The sequence below is a fragment of the Somniosus microcephalus genome, chromosome 16 (genome assembly GCF_052327205.1).
Source record: "Somniosus microcephalus isolate GS21.2 chromosome 16, FLI_Smic_1.0, whole genome shotgun sequence".
NCBI classification, from domain to species: Eukaryota; Metazoa; Chordata; class Chondrichthyes; order Squaliformes; family Somniosidae; genus Somniosus; species Somniosus microcephalus.
In genome coordinates this window covers 74153587-74175958 of record NC_141002.1, presented here as the reverse complement: position 1 = coordinate 74175958, position 22372 = coordinate 74153587, and positions in this window count along the sequence as shown.

Sequence of the window (22372 nt, the reverse complement as noted above, 5' to 3'; positions counted from 1 at the left end):
AGCAGAGAGTCTGCAACAAAAGCAACAAGTTGTATTTATATAGCACCTTTAGAAAGAAAGCCTCGCATTTATATAGCGTCTTTCACGACCACCGGACGTCCAAAGCGCTTTACAGCCAATGAAGCACTTTTGAAGTGTAGTCACTGTTGTAATGTGGGAAACTTAGCAGCCAATTTGTGCACAGCAAGGTCCCACAAACTGCAATGTGATAATGACCAGATAATCTGTTTTGGTTATGTTGGTTGCTCTTCTTCAAAATAGTGCCATGGGATATTTTACGTCCACCTGAGAGAGCAGACAGGGCCTCGGTGTAATGAAATACGGCACCTCAGCACTGCACTGGAGTGTCAGCCTAGCTTTATGTGCTCAAGTCTCTGGAGTGCGACTTGAACCCACAACCTTCTGACTCAGGCGAGTGTGCTACCAACTGAGCCACAGCTGACACTACCATAGTAAAACGTTCCAAGGCAGTTCACAGGAGCGTTATAAGAGGAAAAAAAATTGACACTGAGCCACATAACGAGAAATTAGGGCAGATGACCAAAAGCTTGGTCAAAGAGGTAGGTTTTAAAGAGCGTCTTAAAGGAGGAAAGAGAGGTAGTGAGGTGGAGAGGTTTAGGGAGAGAATTCCAGGGCGTAGGGCTTCGGCAGCTGAAGGCACGGCCACCAATGGTTGAGCGATTATAATCAGGGATGCTCAAGAGGGCAGAATTAGAGGAGCGCAGATATCTCGGGGTTGTAGGGCTGGAGGAGATTACAGAGATGGGGAGGGGCGAGGCCACGGAGGGATTTGAAAACAAGGATAAGAATTTTGAAATTGAGGCGTTGCTTAACCGGGAGCCAATGTAGGTCAGCGAGCACAGGGGTGATGGGTGAACCGAGGAAATAAGTGTCCTGTTGCTTTACTGACAATTTGGGTTTAATATTTGTGACCCTTTAAAAAGGGGGCAATTTTTGTTAATGTGATTGCTGATTAATGACAAAAGTCATCTTAATTGGTGCTAAAAAGAGGAGAAAGTCTGAACAGGAGTAAAGAAAGACTTGTATTTATATAGCGCCTTTCGCGACCTCAGGACTTCCCAAAGTGCTCTACAGCCAGTGAAGTACTTTTTGAAGTGTAGTCACTGTTGTAATGTAGGAAACGCAGCAGCCAATTCGTGCACAGCAAGGTCGCACAAACAGTGACGTGATAATGACCAGATCGTCCCTCGAACCTATTCAATTTGATCATGGCTGATCTATATCTTAACTCCATCTACCCGCCTTGATCCGTAACCCTTAATGCCCTTACTTATTGAAGTCTATCTAAAGCTAAAGTTTGACAAAATCCTTATTCTTTACTGCCCTGCCCCCTCAACCCCATCCCAATTTTCTACTTCAGATGCTCTCACTCCTTCCCCTCTCAGCCTCTGTGTTGAGTGATTCCTTATCCTCGATGATTTCAATCTCCCATCTCCAACTCATATTGCCCTCTCCTCTGATTTCACTGTCCTCCCTAAACTTCTTTCTCCATATAAGCTCTTCTACCCATATTCACGGCCACCCTCTCCACCATGCCATCTCCCGGGGCCTCGCTACCCAATCATAGACATGGCCATCTGCAACCACTTCCTTGTGTCTCTCACTACCCAAATCCCTCTACCCCCTTCCAACCCCCACTTCCTTCTGTGTAAGCCCCTGTAAAAAAAACTCTTCCCCCAAGTCACTTACAGCTGCATTTTCAATCTCCCAGGTGTCTAGCTTTTGGTCTTCCATTCACCACAGTACGCTGCAGCTACTGATTTACTCAACCACATCCTCACTTCCACCTTTGAGGCCCTTGCCCTCAGTAAAATGCTTACTCTCTCCCATCCTAGTTGTTCCCCTTGGTGTGGATGCCATCTTCACTCCCTCAAGTGACCTATCCCCTCCAAGTCACACACCATTCTGATTTGGAAGTATATCGCTGTTCCTTCATTGTCGCTGGGTCAAAATCCTGGAACTGCCTCCCTAACAGCATTGCGGGGGTAACTTCACCACACGGACTGCAGCGGTTCAAGAAGGCGGCTCACCACCACCACCTTCTCGAGGGCAATTTGGGATGGGCAATAAATGCTAGCCTTGCCAGCGACGCCCACATCCCATGAATGAATTTTTTTTAAGTCCCATGGGGCGTTGATTTGAGTGTATCTGACGTACAACTGATTTGGCCATCCAGCATCAAATCTGGCTGGACCACATCAAGCACTATCGAGCGTCACTATCCTCTGCCAAAACTGACCATTACTCCCAAGATCATCCTGGAGAGCAGAGATAACCCCTGGCTTCTTTACTCCACTATCAATCGTATCCTTAAAATCCTCTCCCCTGCCTCCTCCACTCTCACACAGGTGTAAAGAACTCGTGGACCTTTTTGTCACTAAGCTTGTGACCATCTGTTCAGCTACCTTTACTGGTTCCCTTCTTCACCTACATCCAGTCTTGATGAGCTGCAATTTCCACCAGTTAAACATTGGGAAGACAGAATCCATCGTCTTTGGCCCCTGCCATGAACTTTGTACCCTTGCCAATGACTCCATCCTCCTCTCCAACCACTCTCTAAGGCTGAAGCACACTGCAACCTCGGCGTGCTATTAGACCCAAGCTGAGCTTCCGACACCATAACCTCCCTTCATAAAGACCGCCTACTGCCACCTCCGTAACATTGCCCGCCTCCGCCCCTGCCTTAGTCCATCTGCTGCTGAAACCCTTATTCATGCCATTGTCACCTCCAGACTTGACTATTCCAAAGCTCTTCTGGCCAGCCTCTCATCATCATGCTCTATCACCTTCAGCTCATTCAAAATTCTGCTGCCTGTATCCTATCCCGCACTAAGTCCCACTCACCCATTACCCCGGTCCTTGCTGACGTACATTGGCTTCTGGTCCTCCAACTCTTCTAAATTAAAATTGTCATCCTCATGTTTAAATCCTTTCATGGTAACACCCCTCCCTATCTCTGTAACCTCCTCAAATCTTAGGCCAGGGCCTCACAAACCTCTCTGTTCCGCTGATACTGGACTTTAATGCACCTCCCCTGCTTCCCTCCCTCCCTTCACTCCACCGCCATGCCTTCAGCCGTGTAGGCCCCATGCTCTCGAATACACTCTATAAACTCCTCTGCCTTGCCACCTCCCTCTCTTTTCAGGCCCTCCTTAAAACCCACCTCTTTGACAAAGCCTTTAGGTCACCGTTCCTAATATCTCCTTCTTTGGCTTGGTATCCATTTTTGTTTTATTCCACTCTGTGAAGCGCCTTGGCCATTTTTCTACATTAAAGGTGCTATATAGATGCAAGTTGTTGAAACATTAAGTTGTCAGAATCAGGGGAATATATAACGGGGAACAAAGAAATGGTAGACCAATTAAATACATACTTTGGTTCTGTCTTCACAAGGAGGACACAAATAACCTCCCAGAGATGTCGGGGAACATAGAGGGAGGAACTGAATGAAATCAGTATTTGTAGGGAAATGGTGTTAGGGAAATTGATGGGATTGAAGGCGGATAAATCCCCAGGGCCTGATAATCTACATCCTAGGGTACTTAAGGAAGTGGCCCTAGAAATAGTAGATGCATTGCTGGTCATCTTCCAAAATTCTATAGGTTCTGGAACAGTTCCCATGGATTGGAGGGTAGCTAATGTTACCCCACTATTCAAAAAAGGTGGTAGAGAGAAAACGGGGAATTATAGACTGGTAAGCCTGACATCGGTAGTGGGGAAAATGCTAGAGTCCATTATAAAAGATGCAATAGCAGAGCAGTTGGAAAACAGTGACAGGATCGGACAAAGCCAACATGGATTTACAAAAGGTAAATCGTGCTTGACTAATCTACTGGAATTTTTTGAGGATGTAACTGGTAAAATAGATAAGGGAGAACCAGTGGATGTGGTGTATTTGGACTTTCAGAAGGCTTTCGATAAGGTCCCGCATAAGAGATTAGCGTGTAAAGTTAAAGCACGTGGGATTGGGGGCAAGGTACTGACTTGGATAGAGAACTGGCTGGTAGACAGGAAGAAAAGAGTTGGAATAAACGGGTCTTTTTTCGAGTGGCAGGCAGTGACTAGTGGAGTACCGCAGGGATCGGTGCTAGGACCCCAGCTATTCACAATATATATAAATGATCTAGACGAGAGAACTAGGTGTAATATCTCCAAGTTTGCAGACGACACAAAGCTGGGTGGGTGTGTGTGCTGTGAGGAGGATGCCGAGAAACTCCAGTATGAATTGGACAGGTTGGGTGATTAGGCTGATGTATGGCAGATGCAGTATAATGTGGATAAATGCGAGGTTATCCACTTTGGTGGCAAAAACAGGAAGGCAGATTATTATCTGAGCGGCAACAGATTGGGAGAAGGGGAAGTGCAACGAGACCTGGGTGTCCTTGTGCACCAGTTGCTGAAGGTAAGCATGCAGGTGCAGCAGGCGGTAAGAAGGCAAATGGTATGTTGGCCTTCGTAGTGAGAGGATTCGAGTACAGGAGCAAGGATGTCTTGCTGCAGTTGTACAGGGCCTTGGTGAGACCACACCTTGAGTATTGTGTGCAGTTTTGGTCACCTTATCTGAGGAAGGATGTTCTTGCCATGGAGGGAGTGCAGCGAAGATTCACCAGACAGATACCTGGGATGGCAGGAATGACATATGAGGAGAGATTGGGTCGATTGGGCTTATACTCGCTGGAGTTTAGAAGAATGAGAGGGGATCTCAATGAAACTTATAAAATTCTAACAGGACTAGACAGACTAGATGCAGGAAGGATGTTCCCGATGGCCGGGGAATCCAGAACCAGGGGTCACAGTTTAAGGATAGGGGGTAAGCCATTTAGGACAGAGATGAGGAAGAATTTCTTCACCCAGAGAGTGGTGAACCTGTGGAATTCTCTACCACAGAAGGCCAATTCATTAAATATATTCAAGAAGGAGTTAGATATATTTGTTAAGGCTAAAGGGATCAAGGGGTATGGGGAGAAGGCAGGGACAAGGTACTGAATTTGGATGATCAGCCATGATCTCATTGAATGGTGGAGCAGGCTCGAGGGGCCGAATGGCCTACTCCTGCTCCTATCTTCTATGTTTCTATGTTTCTATGTCTGTGCTCTCCACAGATACTGGCTGACCTGCTGTGTGTTTCCAGTAGTTTTTGTTTTGTTTCAGACTAGCAGCATTTGTAGTTTTTTGCTTTTTATTTGCGTAGGAAGAGGGATTTGGCTGAAACCTGTGATTGTGCAAGTGGCTCCTATATCATCAATTACAGAGTCCTCCATGTGTCGCAGAACTGTTCCATTGCAGACAGTGGAGGGAGGGGCACAACTTCAGAGCTGTGTGACAGCTGCAGCCCTGTGTTAGGGCAAATTTAGCACGGCTACATTCTGGGAGTAGCACCTCGCTACACAAGAGAATGAGTCAGAGAATCGGGATTAGAGTGTTACAGACCTACAGACCTAACTCCGACTTGTGCTCCTATCTAACAAGGCTCTTCTGGGAGCACAGCCTCCTGAACGCGCCATCATGGTTTCCCAGGGTTGATTAAAATTAAAACAGAAAATGATGGAAATACTCAGCAGGTCAGGCAACATCGACCTGAAACGTTAACTCTGTTTCTCTCTCCACAGATACTGCCTGACCTGCTGAGTGTTTCCAGCATTTTCTGTTTTTATTTCAGATTTCCAACAGTATTTTCCACGGTATTTTGCTTTTGTATTAGCTTTTAGGCCTCTTTGAACTTGTGACCCCAACTACTTGCCATGCAGCTACTCAAGGGACAGAACAACTTACTGTACCAGGATCTCCATGTTGGCAATAAAATTGTCAAAGACATTTGTTTAATTCGTCCTCAGTCTCAACCGTATTTGCATCCTCAAGAACGCTCAATTCTTCTTTGATAAATCTCTTGCTAGTACAAATACTGAAGACTTACTACTGTTATGTTTGGCTTGAGTTCCCTATTTGAACCTTTCACAAATCAAAGAGCTGTAAATTGGCGTTAAATTAGCTCTATGATGCACAAAATCCATTGCTGGGATCATGCTCATGTTGACATTTCTTATTTTTCAGAACTTTTGAGATATATGTACTTTAAAACAGTTTTCTATTGTGAAATATGTGTTGTATAAACTGATTCTCTTTTTCTCTCCCACCCCTCCAAAATAAATAGTAGCTGATCTCCTGTGGCTTGTTCATGGGTCGAAAGGGGTCTTAAGTATTGTAATGACTAGAAACAAAGCCGCCTGTCCCAGTATTGTTTTTCTGTTTTATATATAAATACTTTTAACACTTTGAGGCATGATGTTAAGCATGTGATGGATGCTGTCAAAACTTTACATAAACTAGTGGATCTCCCTTTCCATATTCACAGATAGTCTGGAGGATTGTTGTGATATTTAGCTACTAACCTGGCCTATTTTAAAGCTACTTATTTTCACTTTTTTCAATCTGCATTCACATTCGGACTACAGCAATTCCATTAGCTTAAGCAACTCGGTAGGAGTTGCCAAGGCAATATTAGCAGTCTTTTTGCCCTTTAGTTTCTCAATTGGCCTTGTTGAATATTATTACTCAAGTTAATTCAGTAGTTTAAGTAGGCCATACCGCAAGGAAACTGGCAGCTTCAGAGGTAGGATTGAAATCTGGTTTGAATCTGGATTCCATCCAACCATTGATTTTTATTTCTTTCATTCTTTGTTTTTCCCCTCCACATTTTATTTAAATGAGCAAAGATTAAACAATTCCTGGAACATGGTAATTAAGCCATAACTTGGCAGGGGGAGATAGATTCGTAACCTTGGTGTCATATTTGACCCTGAAATGAGCTTCCAACCACATACCCAGGCCATAACTAAGACTGCCTATTTTCACCTCCATAACATCACCTGACTCTGCCTCAGCTCAGCTGCTGCTGAAACCCTCATCCATGCCTTTGTTACCTCTAGACTTGACTATTCCAACGCACTGCTGGCTGGCCTCCCACGTTCTACCCTACATAAACTTGAGGTCATCCAAAACTTGGCTGTCCGTGTCCTAACTCGCACCAAGTCCCGTTCGCCCATCACCCCTGTGCTCGCTAACATTGGCTCTCGGTTAAGCAACGCCTCGATTTTAAAATTCTCATCCTTGTTTTTAAATCTTTCCATGGCCTCGCCCCTCCCTATCTCTGTAATCTCCTCCAGCCCCACAACCGCCCCCCACCCCCTCGAGATATCTGCACTCCTCTAATTTTGGCCTGTTGAGCATCCCTGATTTTAATTGCTCAACCATTGATGGCTGTGCCTTCAGCTGCCTAGGCCCTAATCTCTGGAATTCCCTCCCTGTGCTGTACTGCCGGAGGTGCCGTCTTTCAGATGAGACATTAAACCGAGGCCCCGTCTGCTCTCTCAGGTGGATGTAAAAGATCCCATGGCACTATTTCGAAGAAGTGCAGGGGAGTTATCCCTGGTGTCCTGGCCAATATTTATCTCTCAACCAACATAACAAAAGCAGATTATCTGGTCATTATCACATTGCTGTTTGTGGGACCTTGCTGTGTGCAAATTGACTGCCGTGTTTCCCACATTACAACAGTGACTACACTCCAAAAGTAGTTCATTGGCTGTAAAGCACTTTGAAACGTCCGGTGGTCATGAAAGGCGCTATATAAATGCAAAACTTTCTTTTCTTTCTTTCTTTCCCTAAACCTTTCCATCTCTCTACCTCTCTTTCCTCCTTTAAGACACTCCTTAAAACCTACCTCTTTGACCAAGCTTTTGATCATCTGCCCTAATTTCTCCTTACATGGCTTGGTATCAAATTGATAATGTTCCTGTGAAGCGCCTTGGGACATTTTACTACATTAAAGGTGCTATATAAATACAAGTTGTTGTTGTAAGACAGGAATGGTTGTTCAGAGATCTGATGGACACCAGGTGTGCATGAGATTTGGGCAGTATATAGTCTCAGAGGAGGTTTAGTGAACCATGGGTACTGAGGGCTCCCCATACTAGAGGCAACAAGGGGGCATGTCATAATAGACTTAGTAATGAGTACTGAGCCAGATTTAGTTAACTGAAAGTGATAATATTATCAATGATAATAAGGAAATGGTGGACATGTTGAATAATTACTTTGCATCAGAGGAAGAGGATAGCATGCCAGAAATCCCAAGGAAACTAAATCAGGGACAGGGACTCAATAAAATTAATCTATGTAAAATAACAGTAATAAAGAAAATAATGGCACTAAAGAGTGACAAATCCCCAGGACCAGATGGTTTCCATCCCAGGGTTTTAAAGGAAGTAGGTGAGTACATTGCAGATGCCCTAACTATAATCTTCCAATGTTCTCTCGATTCAGGAACCGTTCCTTTAGATTGGAAAATTGTGCATGTCACTCTGCTATTTAAAAATGGTGAGAGAGGGAAACCAGGGAATTATAGACCAGTTAGCCTAACAACTGTTGTCGGGAAATTGCTAGAGTCTATAATTAAGGATAGGGTGACTGAACACCTAGAAAATTTTCAGTTGATCAGAGAGAGCCAGCATGGCTTTGTGAAAGGCAGGTCATGCCTGACAAACCTGATTGAACTTTTTGAAGAGGTGACTAAAGTAGTGGACAGGGGATTGTCTATGGATGTTATTTATATGGACTTCCAGAAGGCATTTGATAAAGTCCCACATAAGACACTGTTAACTAGAAGCTCATGGAATTGAGGGCAAATTATTGACCTGGTTAAGAATTTGGCTGAGCGGCAGGAGACAGGCAGTAGGGATAATGGGTAGGTACTCAAATTGGCAGGAGGTGACTAGTGGTGTCCTGCAGGGATCTGTTTTGGGGCCTCAACTATTCACAGTATTTATTAACGACTTAGATGATGCCATAGAAAGTCATATATCCAAATTTGCCGATGGCACAAAGATAGGTGAAATTGTAGGCAGTGTAGATGAAAGCATAAAATTACAAAGGGAAATCGATAGATTAAGTGAATGGGCAAAATTGTGACAAATGGATTTCAATGTAGGCAAAGGTGAGGTCATCCACTTTGGACCTAAAAAGGAAAAAACAGGGGCCCAGAAATTCGGGTCGGGGGCTTCCCGCGGGTGCAAGCCCCCGATCTGCACTTACCTTGCGTGCCGGCCGTTAAGCTGTGGGCCCCCGTGGAATTCCGATCCGGGGCCTGGTCCAGCTGCCAGCGTGCAGTGCTTGCATATCCCAGGGGCGCAGTTAGTTCGATGCGTCCCCTGGGATCACGTGGGCCATGGGGAGCCAATCAGAGCAGGGAATGCTCCATTCATAAGTCTGACAGGAAGTGCTGTCAAACTTAGAAATACTACGGGCCCTTTCTTCTTACAAAACATCACTAAATCTTCAAAAAAAATTTTAAAAAACCACATTTTTTAAATAAACTATAAATTAAATGAAATAACTTTTAAACAATAATTTAAATTTTTGAAAAAATAATTTTATTTTCTAACGGGGCTAAAAATAAACTTACCTTGCTTTAAAGTATTTAAAAATAATAAACCTGTGGAAAAAATGTTTTAATTTTAGTTAATTCACCACTTACCTTGTAAAAAGCAGGCCTTACGCCTGCTTTTTACATTTCTAAATTCTGCAGGGAAAACCTGTTAAAAAAAAAACAAAGTTCGATGCGCACGCGCATCCTCTCCCGCGCACGCGTTCGACCTCTGAACCCCTGCTTTCAGGGGAACGGAAGTGCTGGTTTCCCGCGCATGCACAGTGCATGCAGGAAACCGGCAGTTCCATTGAGCCTACGGGTGAGTACCCCGTGCGTACTCACCTGTGGAGACCCAAATTTCTGGGCCTGGGTACTTTCTAAATGGTGAAAGGCTAAAAACAGTGGCGGTCGAAAGAGACTTGGGGGTTCAGGTACATAAATCGTTAAAATATCATGAACAGGTACAGAAAATAATCAAAAAGGCTAATGGGATGCTGGCCTTTGTATCTAGAGGACTAGAATATAAGGGGGTAGAAGCTATGCTGCAGCTGTACAAAACCCTAGTTAGACCACACCTGGAGTACTGTGAGCAGTTCTGGGCACCTTAGGAAGGATATATTGGCATTGGAGGGAGTGCAGCGTAGGATTACCAGAATGATACCCGGACTTCAAAGGTTAAGTCACGAGGAGCGATTACACAAATTAGGGTTGTAGTCCCTAGAATTTAAAAGGTTAAGGGGTGATCTGATCGAAGTTTTCAGGATATTAAGGGGGACAGATAGGGTAGATAGAGAGAAACTATTTCCACTGGTTGGGGATTCTAGAACTAGGGGCCATAGTCTAAAAATTAGAGCCAGATCTTTCAGGGGTGAAATTAGGAAACACTTCTACACACAAAGGGTGGTAGAAGTTTGGAACTCTCTTCCGCAAATGACAATTGATGCTAGATCAATTGTTAATTTTAAATCGGAGATTGATAGCTTTCTGCTAACCAAAGGTATTAAGGGATATGGGCCAAAGGCAGGTATGTGGAGTTAGGTCGCAGATCAGCCATGATCTTATTGAATGGTGGAGCAGGCTCGAGAGGCTGAATGGCCTACTCCTGTTTCTATATTCCTATACTTCCACTTGCTCCAGGATCTCATCAGCCATGAGCTTTTCACTCCAGGGTCTCATCAGCCATGAGGGTTTTTTTTTAAAGATTTTGGATTTGAAGCCAAAAATTATAATTTTAATTCTGTTGAGAACACTTTGCTCAGTCCCATGTGTTCAAAGCATAATTGTTTTGTCTACTTACTGGCATAAGTTGGGCTCCTTGGGGCTGGGAAATTTGTGCTGGTATGCAAAGTTAATGCATGTGTGGCCAGATTATAGTTGTCAAACACACTGGGCACTCAATTTCTTCCAAAACTCAAAGTGCCACTGTGCACTTTGTGGAATATATTATGCAAGTACCTCCATGTCCATGAATATGTACAATGGCACTCTGGGTACTAGAAGAAGCCTGAGCACTAAATAAGTACAGTGAGGGCAATCTGGCCAGCAAGCGTGAGATGCTTTTAGTTGATATACTTAACTGGTTGGCTCAAGTGAGGTGTAAGAGCATAAAATGGCCCTTCCTGCAATATATCACACAGAATCACAGAAACCCCACAGTGCAGATAGAGGCCATTTCGGCCCATCGAGCCTGCACCGACACATATCCCACCCGATCCCCGTAACCCCTACACCAACACATATCCCACCCTATCCCCGTAACCCCATGTATTTAATCCCCCTAACACTAAGGGTCAATTTATCATAGCCAATCAACCTAACCCGCACATCTTTGGACTGTGGGAGGAAACCGGAGCACCCGGAGGAAACCCACGCAAACACGGGGAGAATGTGCAAACTCCACACAGACAGTCACCCGAGGCCAGATTCGAACCCGGGTCCCTGGCGCTGTGAGGCAACAGTGCTAATAACTTGCTCCTCTAGACCTAGATAAATAAAGCTCTTCACTAATTGCCTACTAGACCAGCTCTTTGCTACTGTTAGTAACAAAGTCATCTAGCAGCATTCTATACAGAGTTAGTTCATAGTTTTTTTTAAATTCATTTATGGGATGTGGGCATTGCTGGCATGGCCAGCATTTATTGCCCATCCCTAATTGCCCTTGACAAGGTGGTGGTGAGCCACCTTCTTGAATCGCTGCAGTCCGAGTGGTGAAGGTACTCCCATAGTGCTGTTAGGATCTTGGTTCCAAGATTTTGACCCAGCGACAATGAAGGATCGGCGATATACTTCCAAGTCAGAATGGTGTGTGACTTGGAGGGTAACTTGGAGGTGGTGGTGTTCACATGCACCTGTTGCCCTTGTCCTTCTAGGTGGAAGAGGCCACAGATTTGGGAGGTGCTGCCGAAGAAGCCTTGGCAAGTTGCTGCAGTGCATTGTGTATATAGTACACACTGCAGCCACGTTACGCCAGTGGTGGAGGGAGTGAATGTTTAAGGTGTGGATGGGGTACCTGTAGTGTATGTACCTGTCTACCTTTAAGAGAACTATTGTATGTAACCGTCCACCTTTAAGAGAACTACTTTAGGTGTTGCACTACTTTGTTGGCTTCTGTATACTGTAATACCGACGGTGACCACACCGGTATATAAGTGCTGTGTCAGGATTTATTGGGCAGATTCGCCCTGACCTTCGAATAGTAAAGTCCTGTTTTAAGTTACTCTGGTAGTCTATGTATTAATTAACTAAACAACCCACAGACTTTACAGTACCAATCAAGCGGACTGCTTTGTCCTGGATGGTGTCGAGCTTCTTGAGTGTTGTTGGAGCTGCACTCATCCAGGCAAGTGGAGAGTATTCCATCACATTCTTTACTTGTGCCTTGTAGATGATGGAAAGGCTTTCGGGAGTCAGGAGGTGAGACACTCACTGCAGAATACCTAGCCTCTGACCTGCTCTCGTTGCCACAGTATTTATGTGGCTGATCCAGTTAAGTTTCTGGTCAATGGAGACCCCCAGGATGTTGATGGTGGGGGATTCAGCGATGGTAATGCCGTTGAATGTCAAGGGGCGGTGGTTGGACTCTCACTTGTTGGAGATAGTCATTGACTGGCACTTGTGTGGCGTGAATTGTTACCTGCCACTTATCAGCCCAAGCCTGAACGTCGTCCAGGTCTTATTGCATGCAGGTATGGACTGCTTCATTGTCTGAGGAGTTGTGAATGGCGCTGAACACTGTGCAGTCATCAGCGAACATCCCTATTTCTGACCTTATGTTGGAGGGAAGGTCATTGATGAAGCAGCTGAAGATGGTTGGGCCTCGGACACTGCCCTGAGGAACTCCTGCAGCGATGTCCTGGGGCTGTGATGATTGACCTTCAACCACCACAACCATCTTCCTTTGTGCTGGTATGATTCCAGCCAGTGGAACATTTTCCCTACGATTCCCATTGACTTCAGTTTTATTAGGGCTCCTTGATGCCACACTCGGTCAAATGCTGCCTTGATGTCAAGGACAGTCACTCTCACCTCACCTCTGGAATTCAACTCCTTTGTCCATGTTTGGACCAAGGTTGTGATGAGGTCGGGAGCCGAGTGGTCTTGGCGGAACCCAACCTGGGCATCAGTGAGCAGGTTATTGGTGAGTAAGTGCCACTTGAAAGCACTGTCGATGACACCTTCCATCACTTTGCTGATGTTTGAGAGTAGACTGATGGGGCGGTAATTGGCCAGGTTGGGTTTGTCCTGCTTTTTGTGGACAGGACATACCTGGGCAGTTTTCCATATTGTCGGATAGATGCTAGTGTTGTAGCTGTGCTGGAACAGCTTGGCTAGAGGCGCAGCTAGTTCTAGAACACAAGTTTTCAGCACAATAGCCGGGATGTTGTCGGGGCCCATAGCCTTTGCTATATCCAGTGCGCTCAGCCATTTCTTGATATCACATGGAGTGAATCGAATTGGCTGAAGACTGGCTTCTGTTATGGTGGGGACCTCAGGAGTAGGCAGATATGGACCATCCACTCGGCACTTCTGGCTGAAGATGGTTGCAAACGCTTCAGCCTTGTCTTTTGCACTCACGTGCTGGGCTCCACCATCATTGAGGATGGGGATATTCATGGAGCATCCTCCTCCCGTTAGTTGTTTAATAGTCCACCACCATTCATGACTGGATGTGGCAGGACTGCAGAGCTTTGATTTGATCCGTTAATTGTGGGATCGCTTAGCCCTGTCTATAGCATGCTGCTTCCGCTGTTTAGCATGCATGTGTTGCAGCTTCCCCAGGTTGGCACCTCATTTTTAGGTACACCTGGTGCTGCTCCTGGCACGCTCTTCTACACTCTTTATTGAACCAGGGTTGGTCCCCTGGCTTGATGGTAATGGTAGAGTGAGGGATATGCCGGGCCATGATGTTACAGATTGTGGTGGAATACAATTCTGCTGCTGCTGATGGACCACAGCACCTCATAGATGCCCAGTTTTGAGCTGCTAGATCTGTTCTGAATCTATCCCATTTAGCACGGTGGTAGTGCCACACAACACGATGGAGGGTGTCCTCAGTGTGAAGACGGGACTCCGTCTCCACAATGACTGTGCGATGGTCACTGCTACCAATACTGTCATGGACAGATGTATCTGCGACAGGTAGATTGGTGAGGACGAGGTCAAGTAGGTTTTTCCCTCGTGTTGTTTCTCTCACACCTGTCGCAGGCCTAGACTGGCAGTTATGTCCTTCAGGACTCGGCCAGCTCGGTCAGTAGTGGTGCTACCGCAGAGGTTTCCTTGCCCATGCTTGACCTGAAGCCATGAGACATGAGGTCCGGAGTCAATGTTGAAGACTCCCAGGACCACTCCTTCCCAACTGTATACCACTGTCCCACTGGCAGGACCTACCCAGGGATGGTGATGGAGGAGTTTGGGACATTGGCTGAAAGGTATGATTCTCTGTGAGTATGACTATGTCAGGCTTGACTAGTCTGTGGGACAGCTCTCCCAATTTTGGCACAAGTCCCCAGGTGAGGAGGACTTTGAGGGTCAGGTGGGTGCCGAGGTCGATGCTGGGTGGTCCGTCCGGTTTCATTCTTATTTTGTTTTGTAGCATAGAGGGCAGTTAAGAGTCAACATTGCTGTGGGTCTGGAGTCACATATAGGCCAGACCAGGTAAGGATGGCAGATTTCATTAGTGAACTGGATGTTTTTTTTTGACAATCCGATAGTTTCATGGTTACCATTACTGATACTATTTATTCCAGATTTAGTTAATTGAATTTAAATTCCTCAGCTGCCGTGGTGGGTCTCTGGATCATTAATCCAGGCCTCTGGATTACTAGCCCAGTGACATTACCACTATGCTACCGCTCCCTAGTCATTTAACTATCAGCACAGATAGTAACTGTCAAATGCCCTTCAACCCTTGTTCCCCTGGAATTGCAGCAGAGATGATTGCTGTATACTGATCAGCACAGGCTCCTAATGGAGCTATCAGTTTGATTAGGATCCTTCTTGCTGTTGGCAGGCTGCCATTGTAATTTCCAACTATTTATATGATAGTTGTTTCAAGGGAAGTACACCCTTATCTACTAGAAACTTCTCTTCATTGCAAATGGGGCAGGGCCCCATTCCATGTACAGGAAACTCTCTTTAAACGGCACCTAAATATCCAGAATTCTCTATTAACCGGCAAAATTCATACTCCGAAAACAACACCTCAATAACTGGAAATGTTGCCGAGTCCAAATCTCCCACGGTGGCCGAGTTAGTCAGTAGGGGTAGTTCTCCAAACTGCCACTACTCGGCTTCTTGGTGCTGTCGGAAGTCCGAACACCTCAATAACAGGAGTCTGACTCTCCTGTGCTGCCGGTAGTCTCTTCCGATCCGCCATTTTTCTGTGCGTCTCTCCATCTTTATCATCAATTATCTCCCCCATCTTGCAGCACGGCAGTACTGTACTCAATCAAGCATCTTCCACCATCCATTTAACAAATTTCTGTAGGTGAGTACCCAATTACTGTATACTGCACATTTCTTGATTTTTTTAATTTTTGTTTGTTAAAAATAGCCTCGGTAGATAACCCTCTCCGTCATCCGGAATTTTTAATCAACCGGCACTATCCCGGTCCCGTCGGTGCTGGATACCAGAGAGTTTCCTGTACATCTGAAACTGAATCAGGTACATTATACTATAAACAAAGACTCTCTAATGCAAGACCCCTGGGATCTGATTAAGCTCCATCCTTCTTGCAGCAGATCCAAGGACCTGACAGCCCCTCCAGCGAAGTGTACTGTGCTCTCCATCTTTCTGTAAGGAAATGTAAAATATAATAAGTTGACAACTTGAGATAGGTAAAGAGCACCATGGGATAGTTAGCATATATGATTAACTGTAAAGCTTTGAAAATGCCTGGAAAAGGATTTGTGGGGATTAAATTAGTTTGGCAAAGTTAGGAATAAATAGAAGTGAAGTGGAGAAGTATTGAACTGCATAGGCAAGTCCAGGCATAATGCTAAAGTGCTGAGGCAAGATAAGATGAGAGGAACAATGTAGAAAACAGGATGTAGTAACCTTGAAGACTGGAACTATCTGGTGTAAGTGGTGATTGAATGTTTACATTGTTGCGGCTGCCACGGAACACGAATGGAGGCCGAACCGAACTGAGGAACACATGGCTTTTATTACATTCTCTTGAGAGATGGCTGCCCCAGCTCCTCTCTCTGCTAAACCCGAAAACAGACTGAGGGCGACACCCGCGCTTTTGAGTACACACTGAGGGCGACGCCCACTCCTTTGTCATGCCTTAAAGGCAGCATGCTTCTTAAAGGCAAGGTGCCCGATTTATTGTCCACGGACGGAAAAGTGGATTGCGCCCGTTTAGGTGGCGATCCGCCACACAGCTCCCCCCAGAATCCGCTTAGGAGGTGTGGACGAGACGGTGCGGCGGTCTGATGGGCCGGCCGGAGCAGCTCTTGTAGGACGCTGGTGGACGTGGAACGGCCGGGCGTGGAGCAGCCGGGTGTACTGGCTTGAGGGCAGGTCGGCCGCGTGGCGGTGGACGAGCTACTGGGACCTGCTCACCGGGCTCCGAGTGTGCTGGCTTGAGTCGGTCAACCGACACTTTTTCAGTCCTGTCGCCCACTTGTAGGTCGAAAAATTTGTCCCCAGCCTGTAGCACTTTGTAGGGCCCGCCATACGGGGGTTGAAGGGGTCCGCGGTGGGCATCGTGCCGGATGAAAACGAACCGTGCCTGGTGCAGGCTTAGTGGGACGTGTGAGGTGGATTCGCCGTGCCGGGCAATGGGCACCGGGGCGAACTGTAGCGCCGGTGAGGCGAAGTCGTGGCATTGCTGGTCGGCTGACCAGGGTGTCATGGCGGTGGGCAGGAACTCGCCGGGTACGCGTGGTGGCTGGCCGTACACGAGCTCTGCTGCCGATGCATGGAGGTCTTCTTTAACCGCGGAGCGCAGGCCGAGGAGGACCCACGGGAGTCGGTGGGTCCAGGCGCTGTCCTGGAGGCTGGCTCGAAGAGATGCCTTCAAGGATCTGTGGAACCGCTCACACAGTCCGTTGGCTTGGGGGTGGTACGCTGTGGTGCGGTGAATGGTCACCCCGAGATTGTGTGCGATGGCGGTCCAGAATTCAGAGGTAAATTGCGGACCTCTGTCCGACGTCATGTCGGAGGAGACGCCGAACCGTGCGACCCAGGTGCTGACGAAGGCTCTGGCGATGTCGGCGGTGGTGGTAGAGGTCAGTGGAATTGCCTCGGGCCAGCGCGTGGTGCGGTCGACGATCGTCGGCAAGTGCGTGTGGCCTTGCGACGGCGGCAGGGGCCCGACGATGTCCACGTGGATGTGGTCGAATCTACGTGAAGGGACGGTGAACTCCTTGAGGGGTGCTTTCGTGTGTTGCTGCACCTTGGCCTGTTGGCAGGCTAGGCAGGAGTTGGCCCAAGTACGCACATCCTTGCGAAGGCCGCGCCAGACAAAGCGGTTGGCTACCAATTTGATGGATGCGCGGGCGCCGGGGTGGGAGAGGTTGTGGAGAATCTCGAATACCCGGCGGCGCCAGGACGCTGGGACGACGGGCCGAGGTTGAGATAGGGATATGTCTCACTTGACCGTGACTGCGGTCGGGCCGCAGGCGACGTCGGCCAGGCGTAGCCTTGGTAGGTGCAGAGAGCAGATCAGGGTCCGTGAGCTGGTCTGCTGCGAGTTGAGCGTAGTCGACTGCCAGGTGTGCGGCGTGGATGGCGGGGCGGGAGAGGCAGTTGGCTACCACGTTGTTTCGGCCAGAGACGTGTTGGATGTCCGTGGTGAACTCGGACACTGCCGCGAGCTGGCGCTGCTGCCTGGCGGACCAGGGGTCGGTTGTCTTTGCCATTGCGAATGTCAAGGGTTTGTGGTCGACCAACGCAGTGAAGGGGTGGCCCTCCAGCAAAAACCGAAAATGGCGGACCGCCAGGTACAGCGCGAGGAGCTCGCGGTCGAAGGTGCTGTACTTGACCTCCGGGGGGCGTAGTTGGCGGCTGAAGAAGGCAAGTGGTTGCCAGGCGCCGTCGACCCACTGCTCGTACACGGCGCCGACCGCGTGGTCGGAGGCGTCCGTGGTGAGCGCTACTCTGGCATTGGGCCGTGGGTGCGGGAGCAGGGTGGCGTCGGCGAGCGCGGTCTTGGCGGAGTTGAAGGCGGCTGATACGTCTGCCGTCCATTTGACCGCCATCTTGCCGCTCCTGCCCCGGAGGGCTTCAGACAGGGGCCTCATGAGGGACACCGCTTTGGGGATGAAGCGGTTGTAGAAATTCACCATCCTGAGGAACTCCTGGAGTCCTTTGATGGTGGTGGGGCGGGGAAATTGCTGGACGGCCTGCACCTTGGTGGGCAGGGGAATGGCCCCAGCATGGGTGATGTGGTGGCCGAGGAAGTCGATCTTGTCCAGGCCGAACTGGCACTTGGCTGGGCTGAGGATGAGCCCGTGGTCGCTGAGGCGCTCCGAACAGGATGCGAAGGTGTTCGAGGTGTTCCTGCTTGGAGGAACTGGCTACCAGGATGTCGTCCAGGTAGACGAACAGGAACTTCAGGTCCCGAAGGACCGAGTCCATGAGCCGTTGGAATGCCTGGGCTGCATTTTTGAGGCCGAAGGACATCCGCAGGAACTCGAAAAGCCCAAAGGGGGTGATTACAGCCGTCTTGGGGATGTCCGCGGGGTGGACGGGGACTTGGTGGTAGCCGCGCACCAGGTCGACTTTGGAAAAGACTGAGCGGCCGGCCAGTCTAGCCGAGAAGTCCTGAATGTGCGGCACGGGGTACCGATCAGGGGTGGTGGCACCGTTGAGGCGGCGGTAATCCCCGCAGGGGCGCCAACCCCCACCTGGTTTGGGGGCGATGTGGAGTGGGGAGGCCAGGGACTGTTGGAGCGGCGGATGATGCCGAGCTGTTCCATAGTGGCAAACTCGGTCCGCGCGATCTCCAGTTTGGCTGGGTCCAGCCTGCGGGCGTGGGCGTACACTGGGGGGCCTGTGGTGGGGATGAAGTGTTCCACCCCGTGTTTGGCGACCTCCGCGGAGAAGGTCGGGTTGGTGAGGGCCGGGAATTCGGCCAGGAGGGCCGAGTAGTCATCTTGGGCATGGCACTGTGACGCCATGTCGGCGGGTTGACGGGGGGCCATGGCGCCCAGGATGGGGGACATGGTGTTCATGTCCACGAGGCGGTGTCGAGGGATGTCTACCAGTAGGCCGTGGGCGCACAGGAAGTCTGCGCCGATGAGAGGGGAGAGTACCTTGGCAGTGATGAACTCCCATCGGTAGCGGCGACCAGCGAGGTCGAGGGTGACTGTGCGGGTGCCGTACGTCCGGATGTCCGAGCCGTTAGCGGCAGCCAGCGCCTGTCCTCGTTCGCCCTTTTGGATGTCGAGGGCGGAGGCCGGGATGATGCTGTGCTGAGCTCCAGTGTCGCACAGGAACCGGCGGCCGGTTTTTTCATCCGTGACGTACAGCAGGGAGCCCGCGTGGCCCACGGCCATCGCGGGGGCTGGTACGGGGGCGGACTTGAAGGAGCAGGGAGGTGTGCACCGTTGTGCCCTGGCGCCGAACCGTGCGTGGTAGTAACAGTAGCCCGGGTTTGTGGGGCGCGAAGGCCCCGTGGCTGGGCCTTGTGGCCGCGTGGTGGCCGGTGAGGGGCGCGCCCAGGCTGTGGCTGCCAGGTCCGGAGCGACGTCGCGGCTGGAGTGAGCGGACAGCAGCTTGTCGGCCTCGTCGGCCAGGGCTTCTAGGTCCGTGAGGCCGGACGCCATGATCGCTGGGCGGATGTTGGGAGGTAGCTGGCGGATGAACAGCATGTGGAAGAGGGACCCGGGTGGGCTCTCGTCGGTGAGTGAGAGCATGTGGGAGAGGAGGTCTGACGGTGAGGCGTCACCGAGGCCTGGAAGGTCGAGGAGGCGGCAGTTTCGCTGGTATGGCGAGGTCGTAAATTTTTTAAGGAGCGCGGCCTTAAGATGTGCATACTTGCCCTCCTCTGGTGAGTTCTGCAGCGCTATCCAGACCTTCGTGACTGTGATGCGACGAGGTAGTCATACTTTGTCCCATCTGTGGTGATGTGTCGCAGCCGGAATCGGGACTCAGCTTGGAGGAACCAGGCTTCGGGCTGGTTTTCCCAAAACTCCGGCAGTTTCACGGAAACTGCGTTCGTGTCCGCCATTGCAGTGCTCGGAATACGTTCTGAGCGTCAGGGTCACCAATGTTGCGGCTGCTGCGGAACACGAATGGAAGCCGAACCGATCTGAGGAACACATAGCTTTTATTACATTCTCTTGAGAGATGGCTGCCCCAGCTCCTCTCTCTGCTAAACCCGAAAACAGACTGAGGGCGACACCCGCGCTTTTGAGTACACACTGAGGGCGACGCCCGCTCCTTTGTCATGCCTTAAAGGCAGCATGCTTCTTAAAGGCAAGGTGCCCGATTTATTGTCCACGGACGGAAAAGTGGATTGCGCCTGTTTAGGTGGCGATCCGCCACAACATAACATTTTCACAGCAAAAAGTCATGTGATATACTGCAAAACTGGACAGAACTGATTTGTCAGGTTTAGGCAAAAGGATAGCACAAGGTGCTAGGGTTACATCATATCCTGTGAAAAAGGTAGGTGTGTTTTAGTAAAATATATCACCATGGAACAAAGTCTATGTCACTACGTGTGAGCATATAGATGTATTGCTTGCTTGTAGTAGTCTCTTAATGTTCAATAAATCTCTGAAGTTAGTCTATCTCTAGTATCTGAATGTTATTATTTAGGATTATATTGAAAGTCCTAACATTTCCCTCAATATTTTTTCACTTGTGCAGCAACCGCCTTCCACCTGCTTACCTTCAGCACTCCCCTCTCCCCAGAGGCCTCGAGGGAAGAATTAATGGGTGAAAATTAACTAATGTAAAATGAAAAAGATTTTAACTATCAAGGAATATAGGAGCAAGAGTAGACCATTCAGCCCCTCAAGCCTATTCCACCATTCTAATAGATCATGGCTGATCTGTTCTTCAACTCCAATTACTTGCCTTTGCAACCCTTCACTAACAAAAAATCTATCACTCTTAGTCTTCATAATTTCAACTGATGTAGCATCTACATCCTTTTGACAGAAGAAAGTTCCAAATTTTTACTACCCTTTGTGTGAAAAAATGTTTCCTGATTTCACTCCTCACTGGCATAGCTCAAAATTTAAGATTACATTTTTTCATTCCAGATTCCCTCACCGGAAGAAATAGTTTGAATCCCTTTATCATTTAAACACCTTGGTTAGGTCACCCCTCAACCTTCTAAACTCAAGAGAATACAAACCAAGTTTATGCGACCTAGCTTCATAATTTAACCCTTTGAGGCTCTGTATCGTTCTGCTGAATCTACTCTGTAACCCCTCCAAGGCCAATATATCTTTCCTGAAGTCCGGTGCCCAAAACTGAACGCAGTACTCCAGATGGCGTCTGCCTATGGCTCTGTCCTACTGAAGCATCACTTCCTCAATTTTGTATTCCAACCCTCTTGAGAAAGAGACCAATATTCCATTAGCCATCATCAGTTTTGACTCTGTTTCTCCCTCCACAGATGCTGCCTGATCAGCTGAGTCTTTTCAGCAATTTGTTTTTATTCCATTAGCCTTTTTGTACCTGTGCACTGGCTTTTAGTAATTTGTGTACATGAACACCTAAATCCATTTGCTCCTCCAGAGCTCCTGGTCTCTCCCCATTAAGAAAATATTCTGATTTGTTTTTCTCAGATTCAATGTGGATGTCCTTACTTCCCCACCTTGAACTCCATCTGCCAGTCTTTACCACTCAATTAGTCTATTTCCTTTTGTAACTCCCTGCTCCCATCTACACAACTTACTTTGCCTCTTAAGTGTCATCTACAAACTTGGATATACAACATTCTATTTCTTCATCCATATTCTAAATGATGAAAAGCTAAGGTCCGAGTACAGATTCCTAGCAAACACCACTGGTCACATTCCAGAAAGGGATGTTCTTTTTATCTCTACTCTCGGTCTCCTACCCCCCAACCAATTACCAGCACCCATCACAAAGTTACCTGCAATTCAGAAACACAGAAGATAGGAGCAGGAGTAGGCCATTCGGCCCTTCGAGCCTGCTCCGCCATTCAACGAGATCATGGCTGATCATCCAAACCCTAGCACCCGGTCCCTACACCGACAGCCATCCCACCCAAGCCCTATCCCCGTAACCCCACGTATTCCATGCACTTTCATTTTTGATAATCTCTTGTGTGGAACCTTATCAGATGTCTTCTGAAAATCCATATAGACAACATCCATAAATGACCTAAAAATTCAATTAGTCAGGCATTTCCATCCTCCACAAATCTATGCTAACTCTTTGATCAGCTGATACTTGTTCAAATGCTCAGTCACCTCTCTGATGATAGATTCCAATAA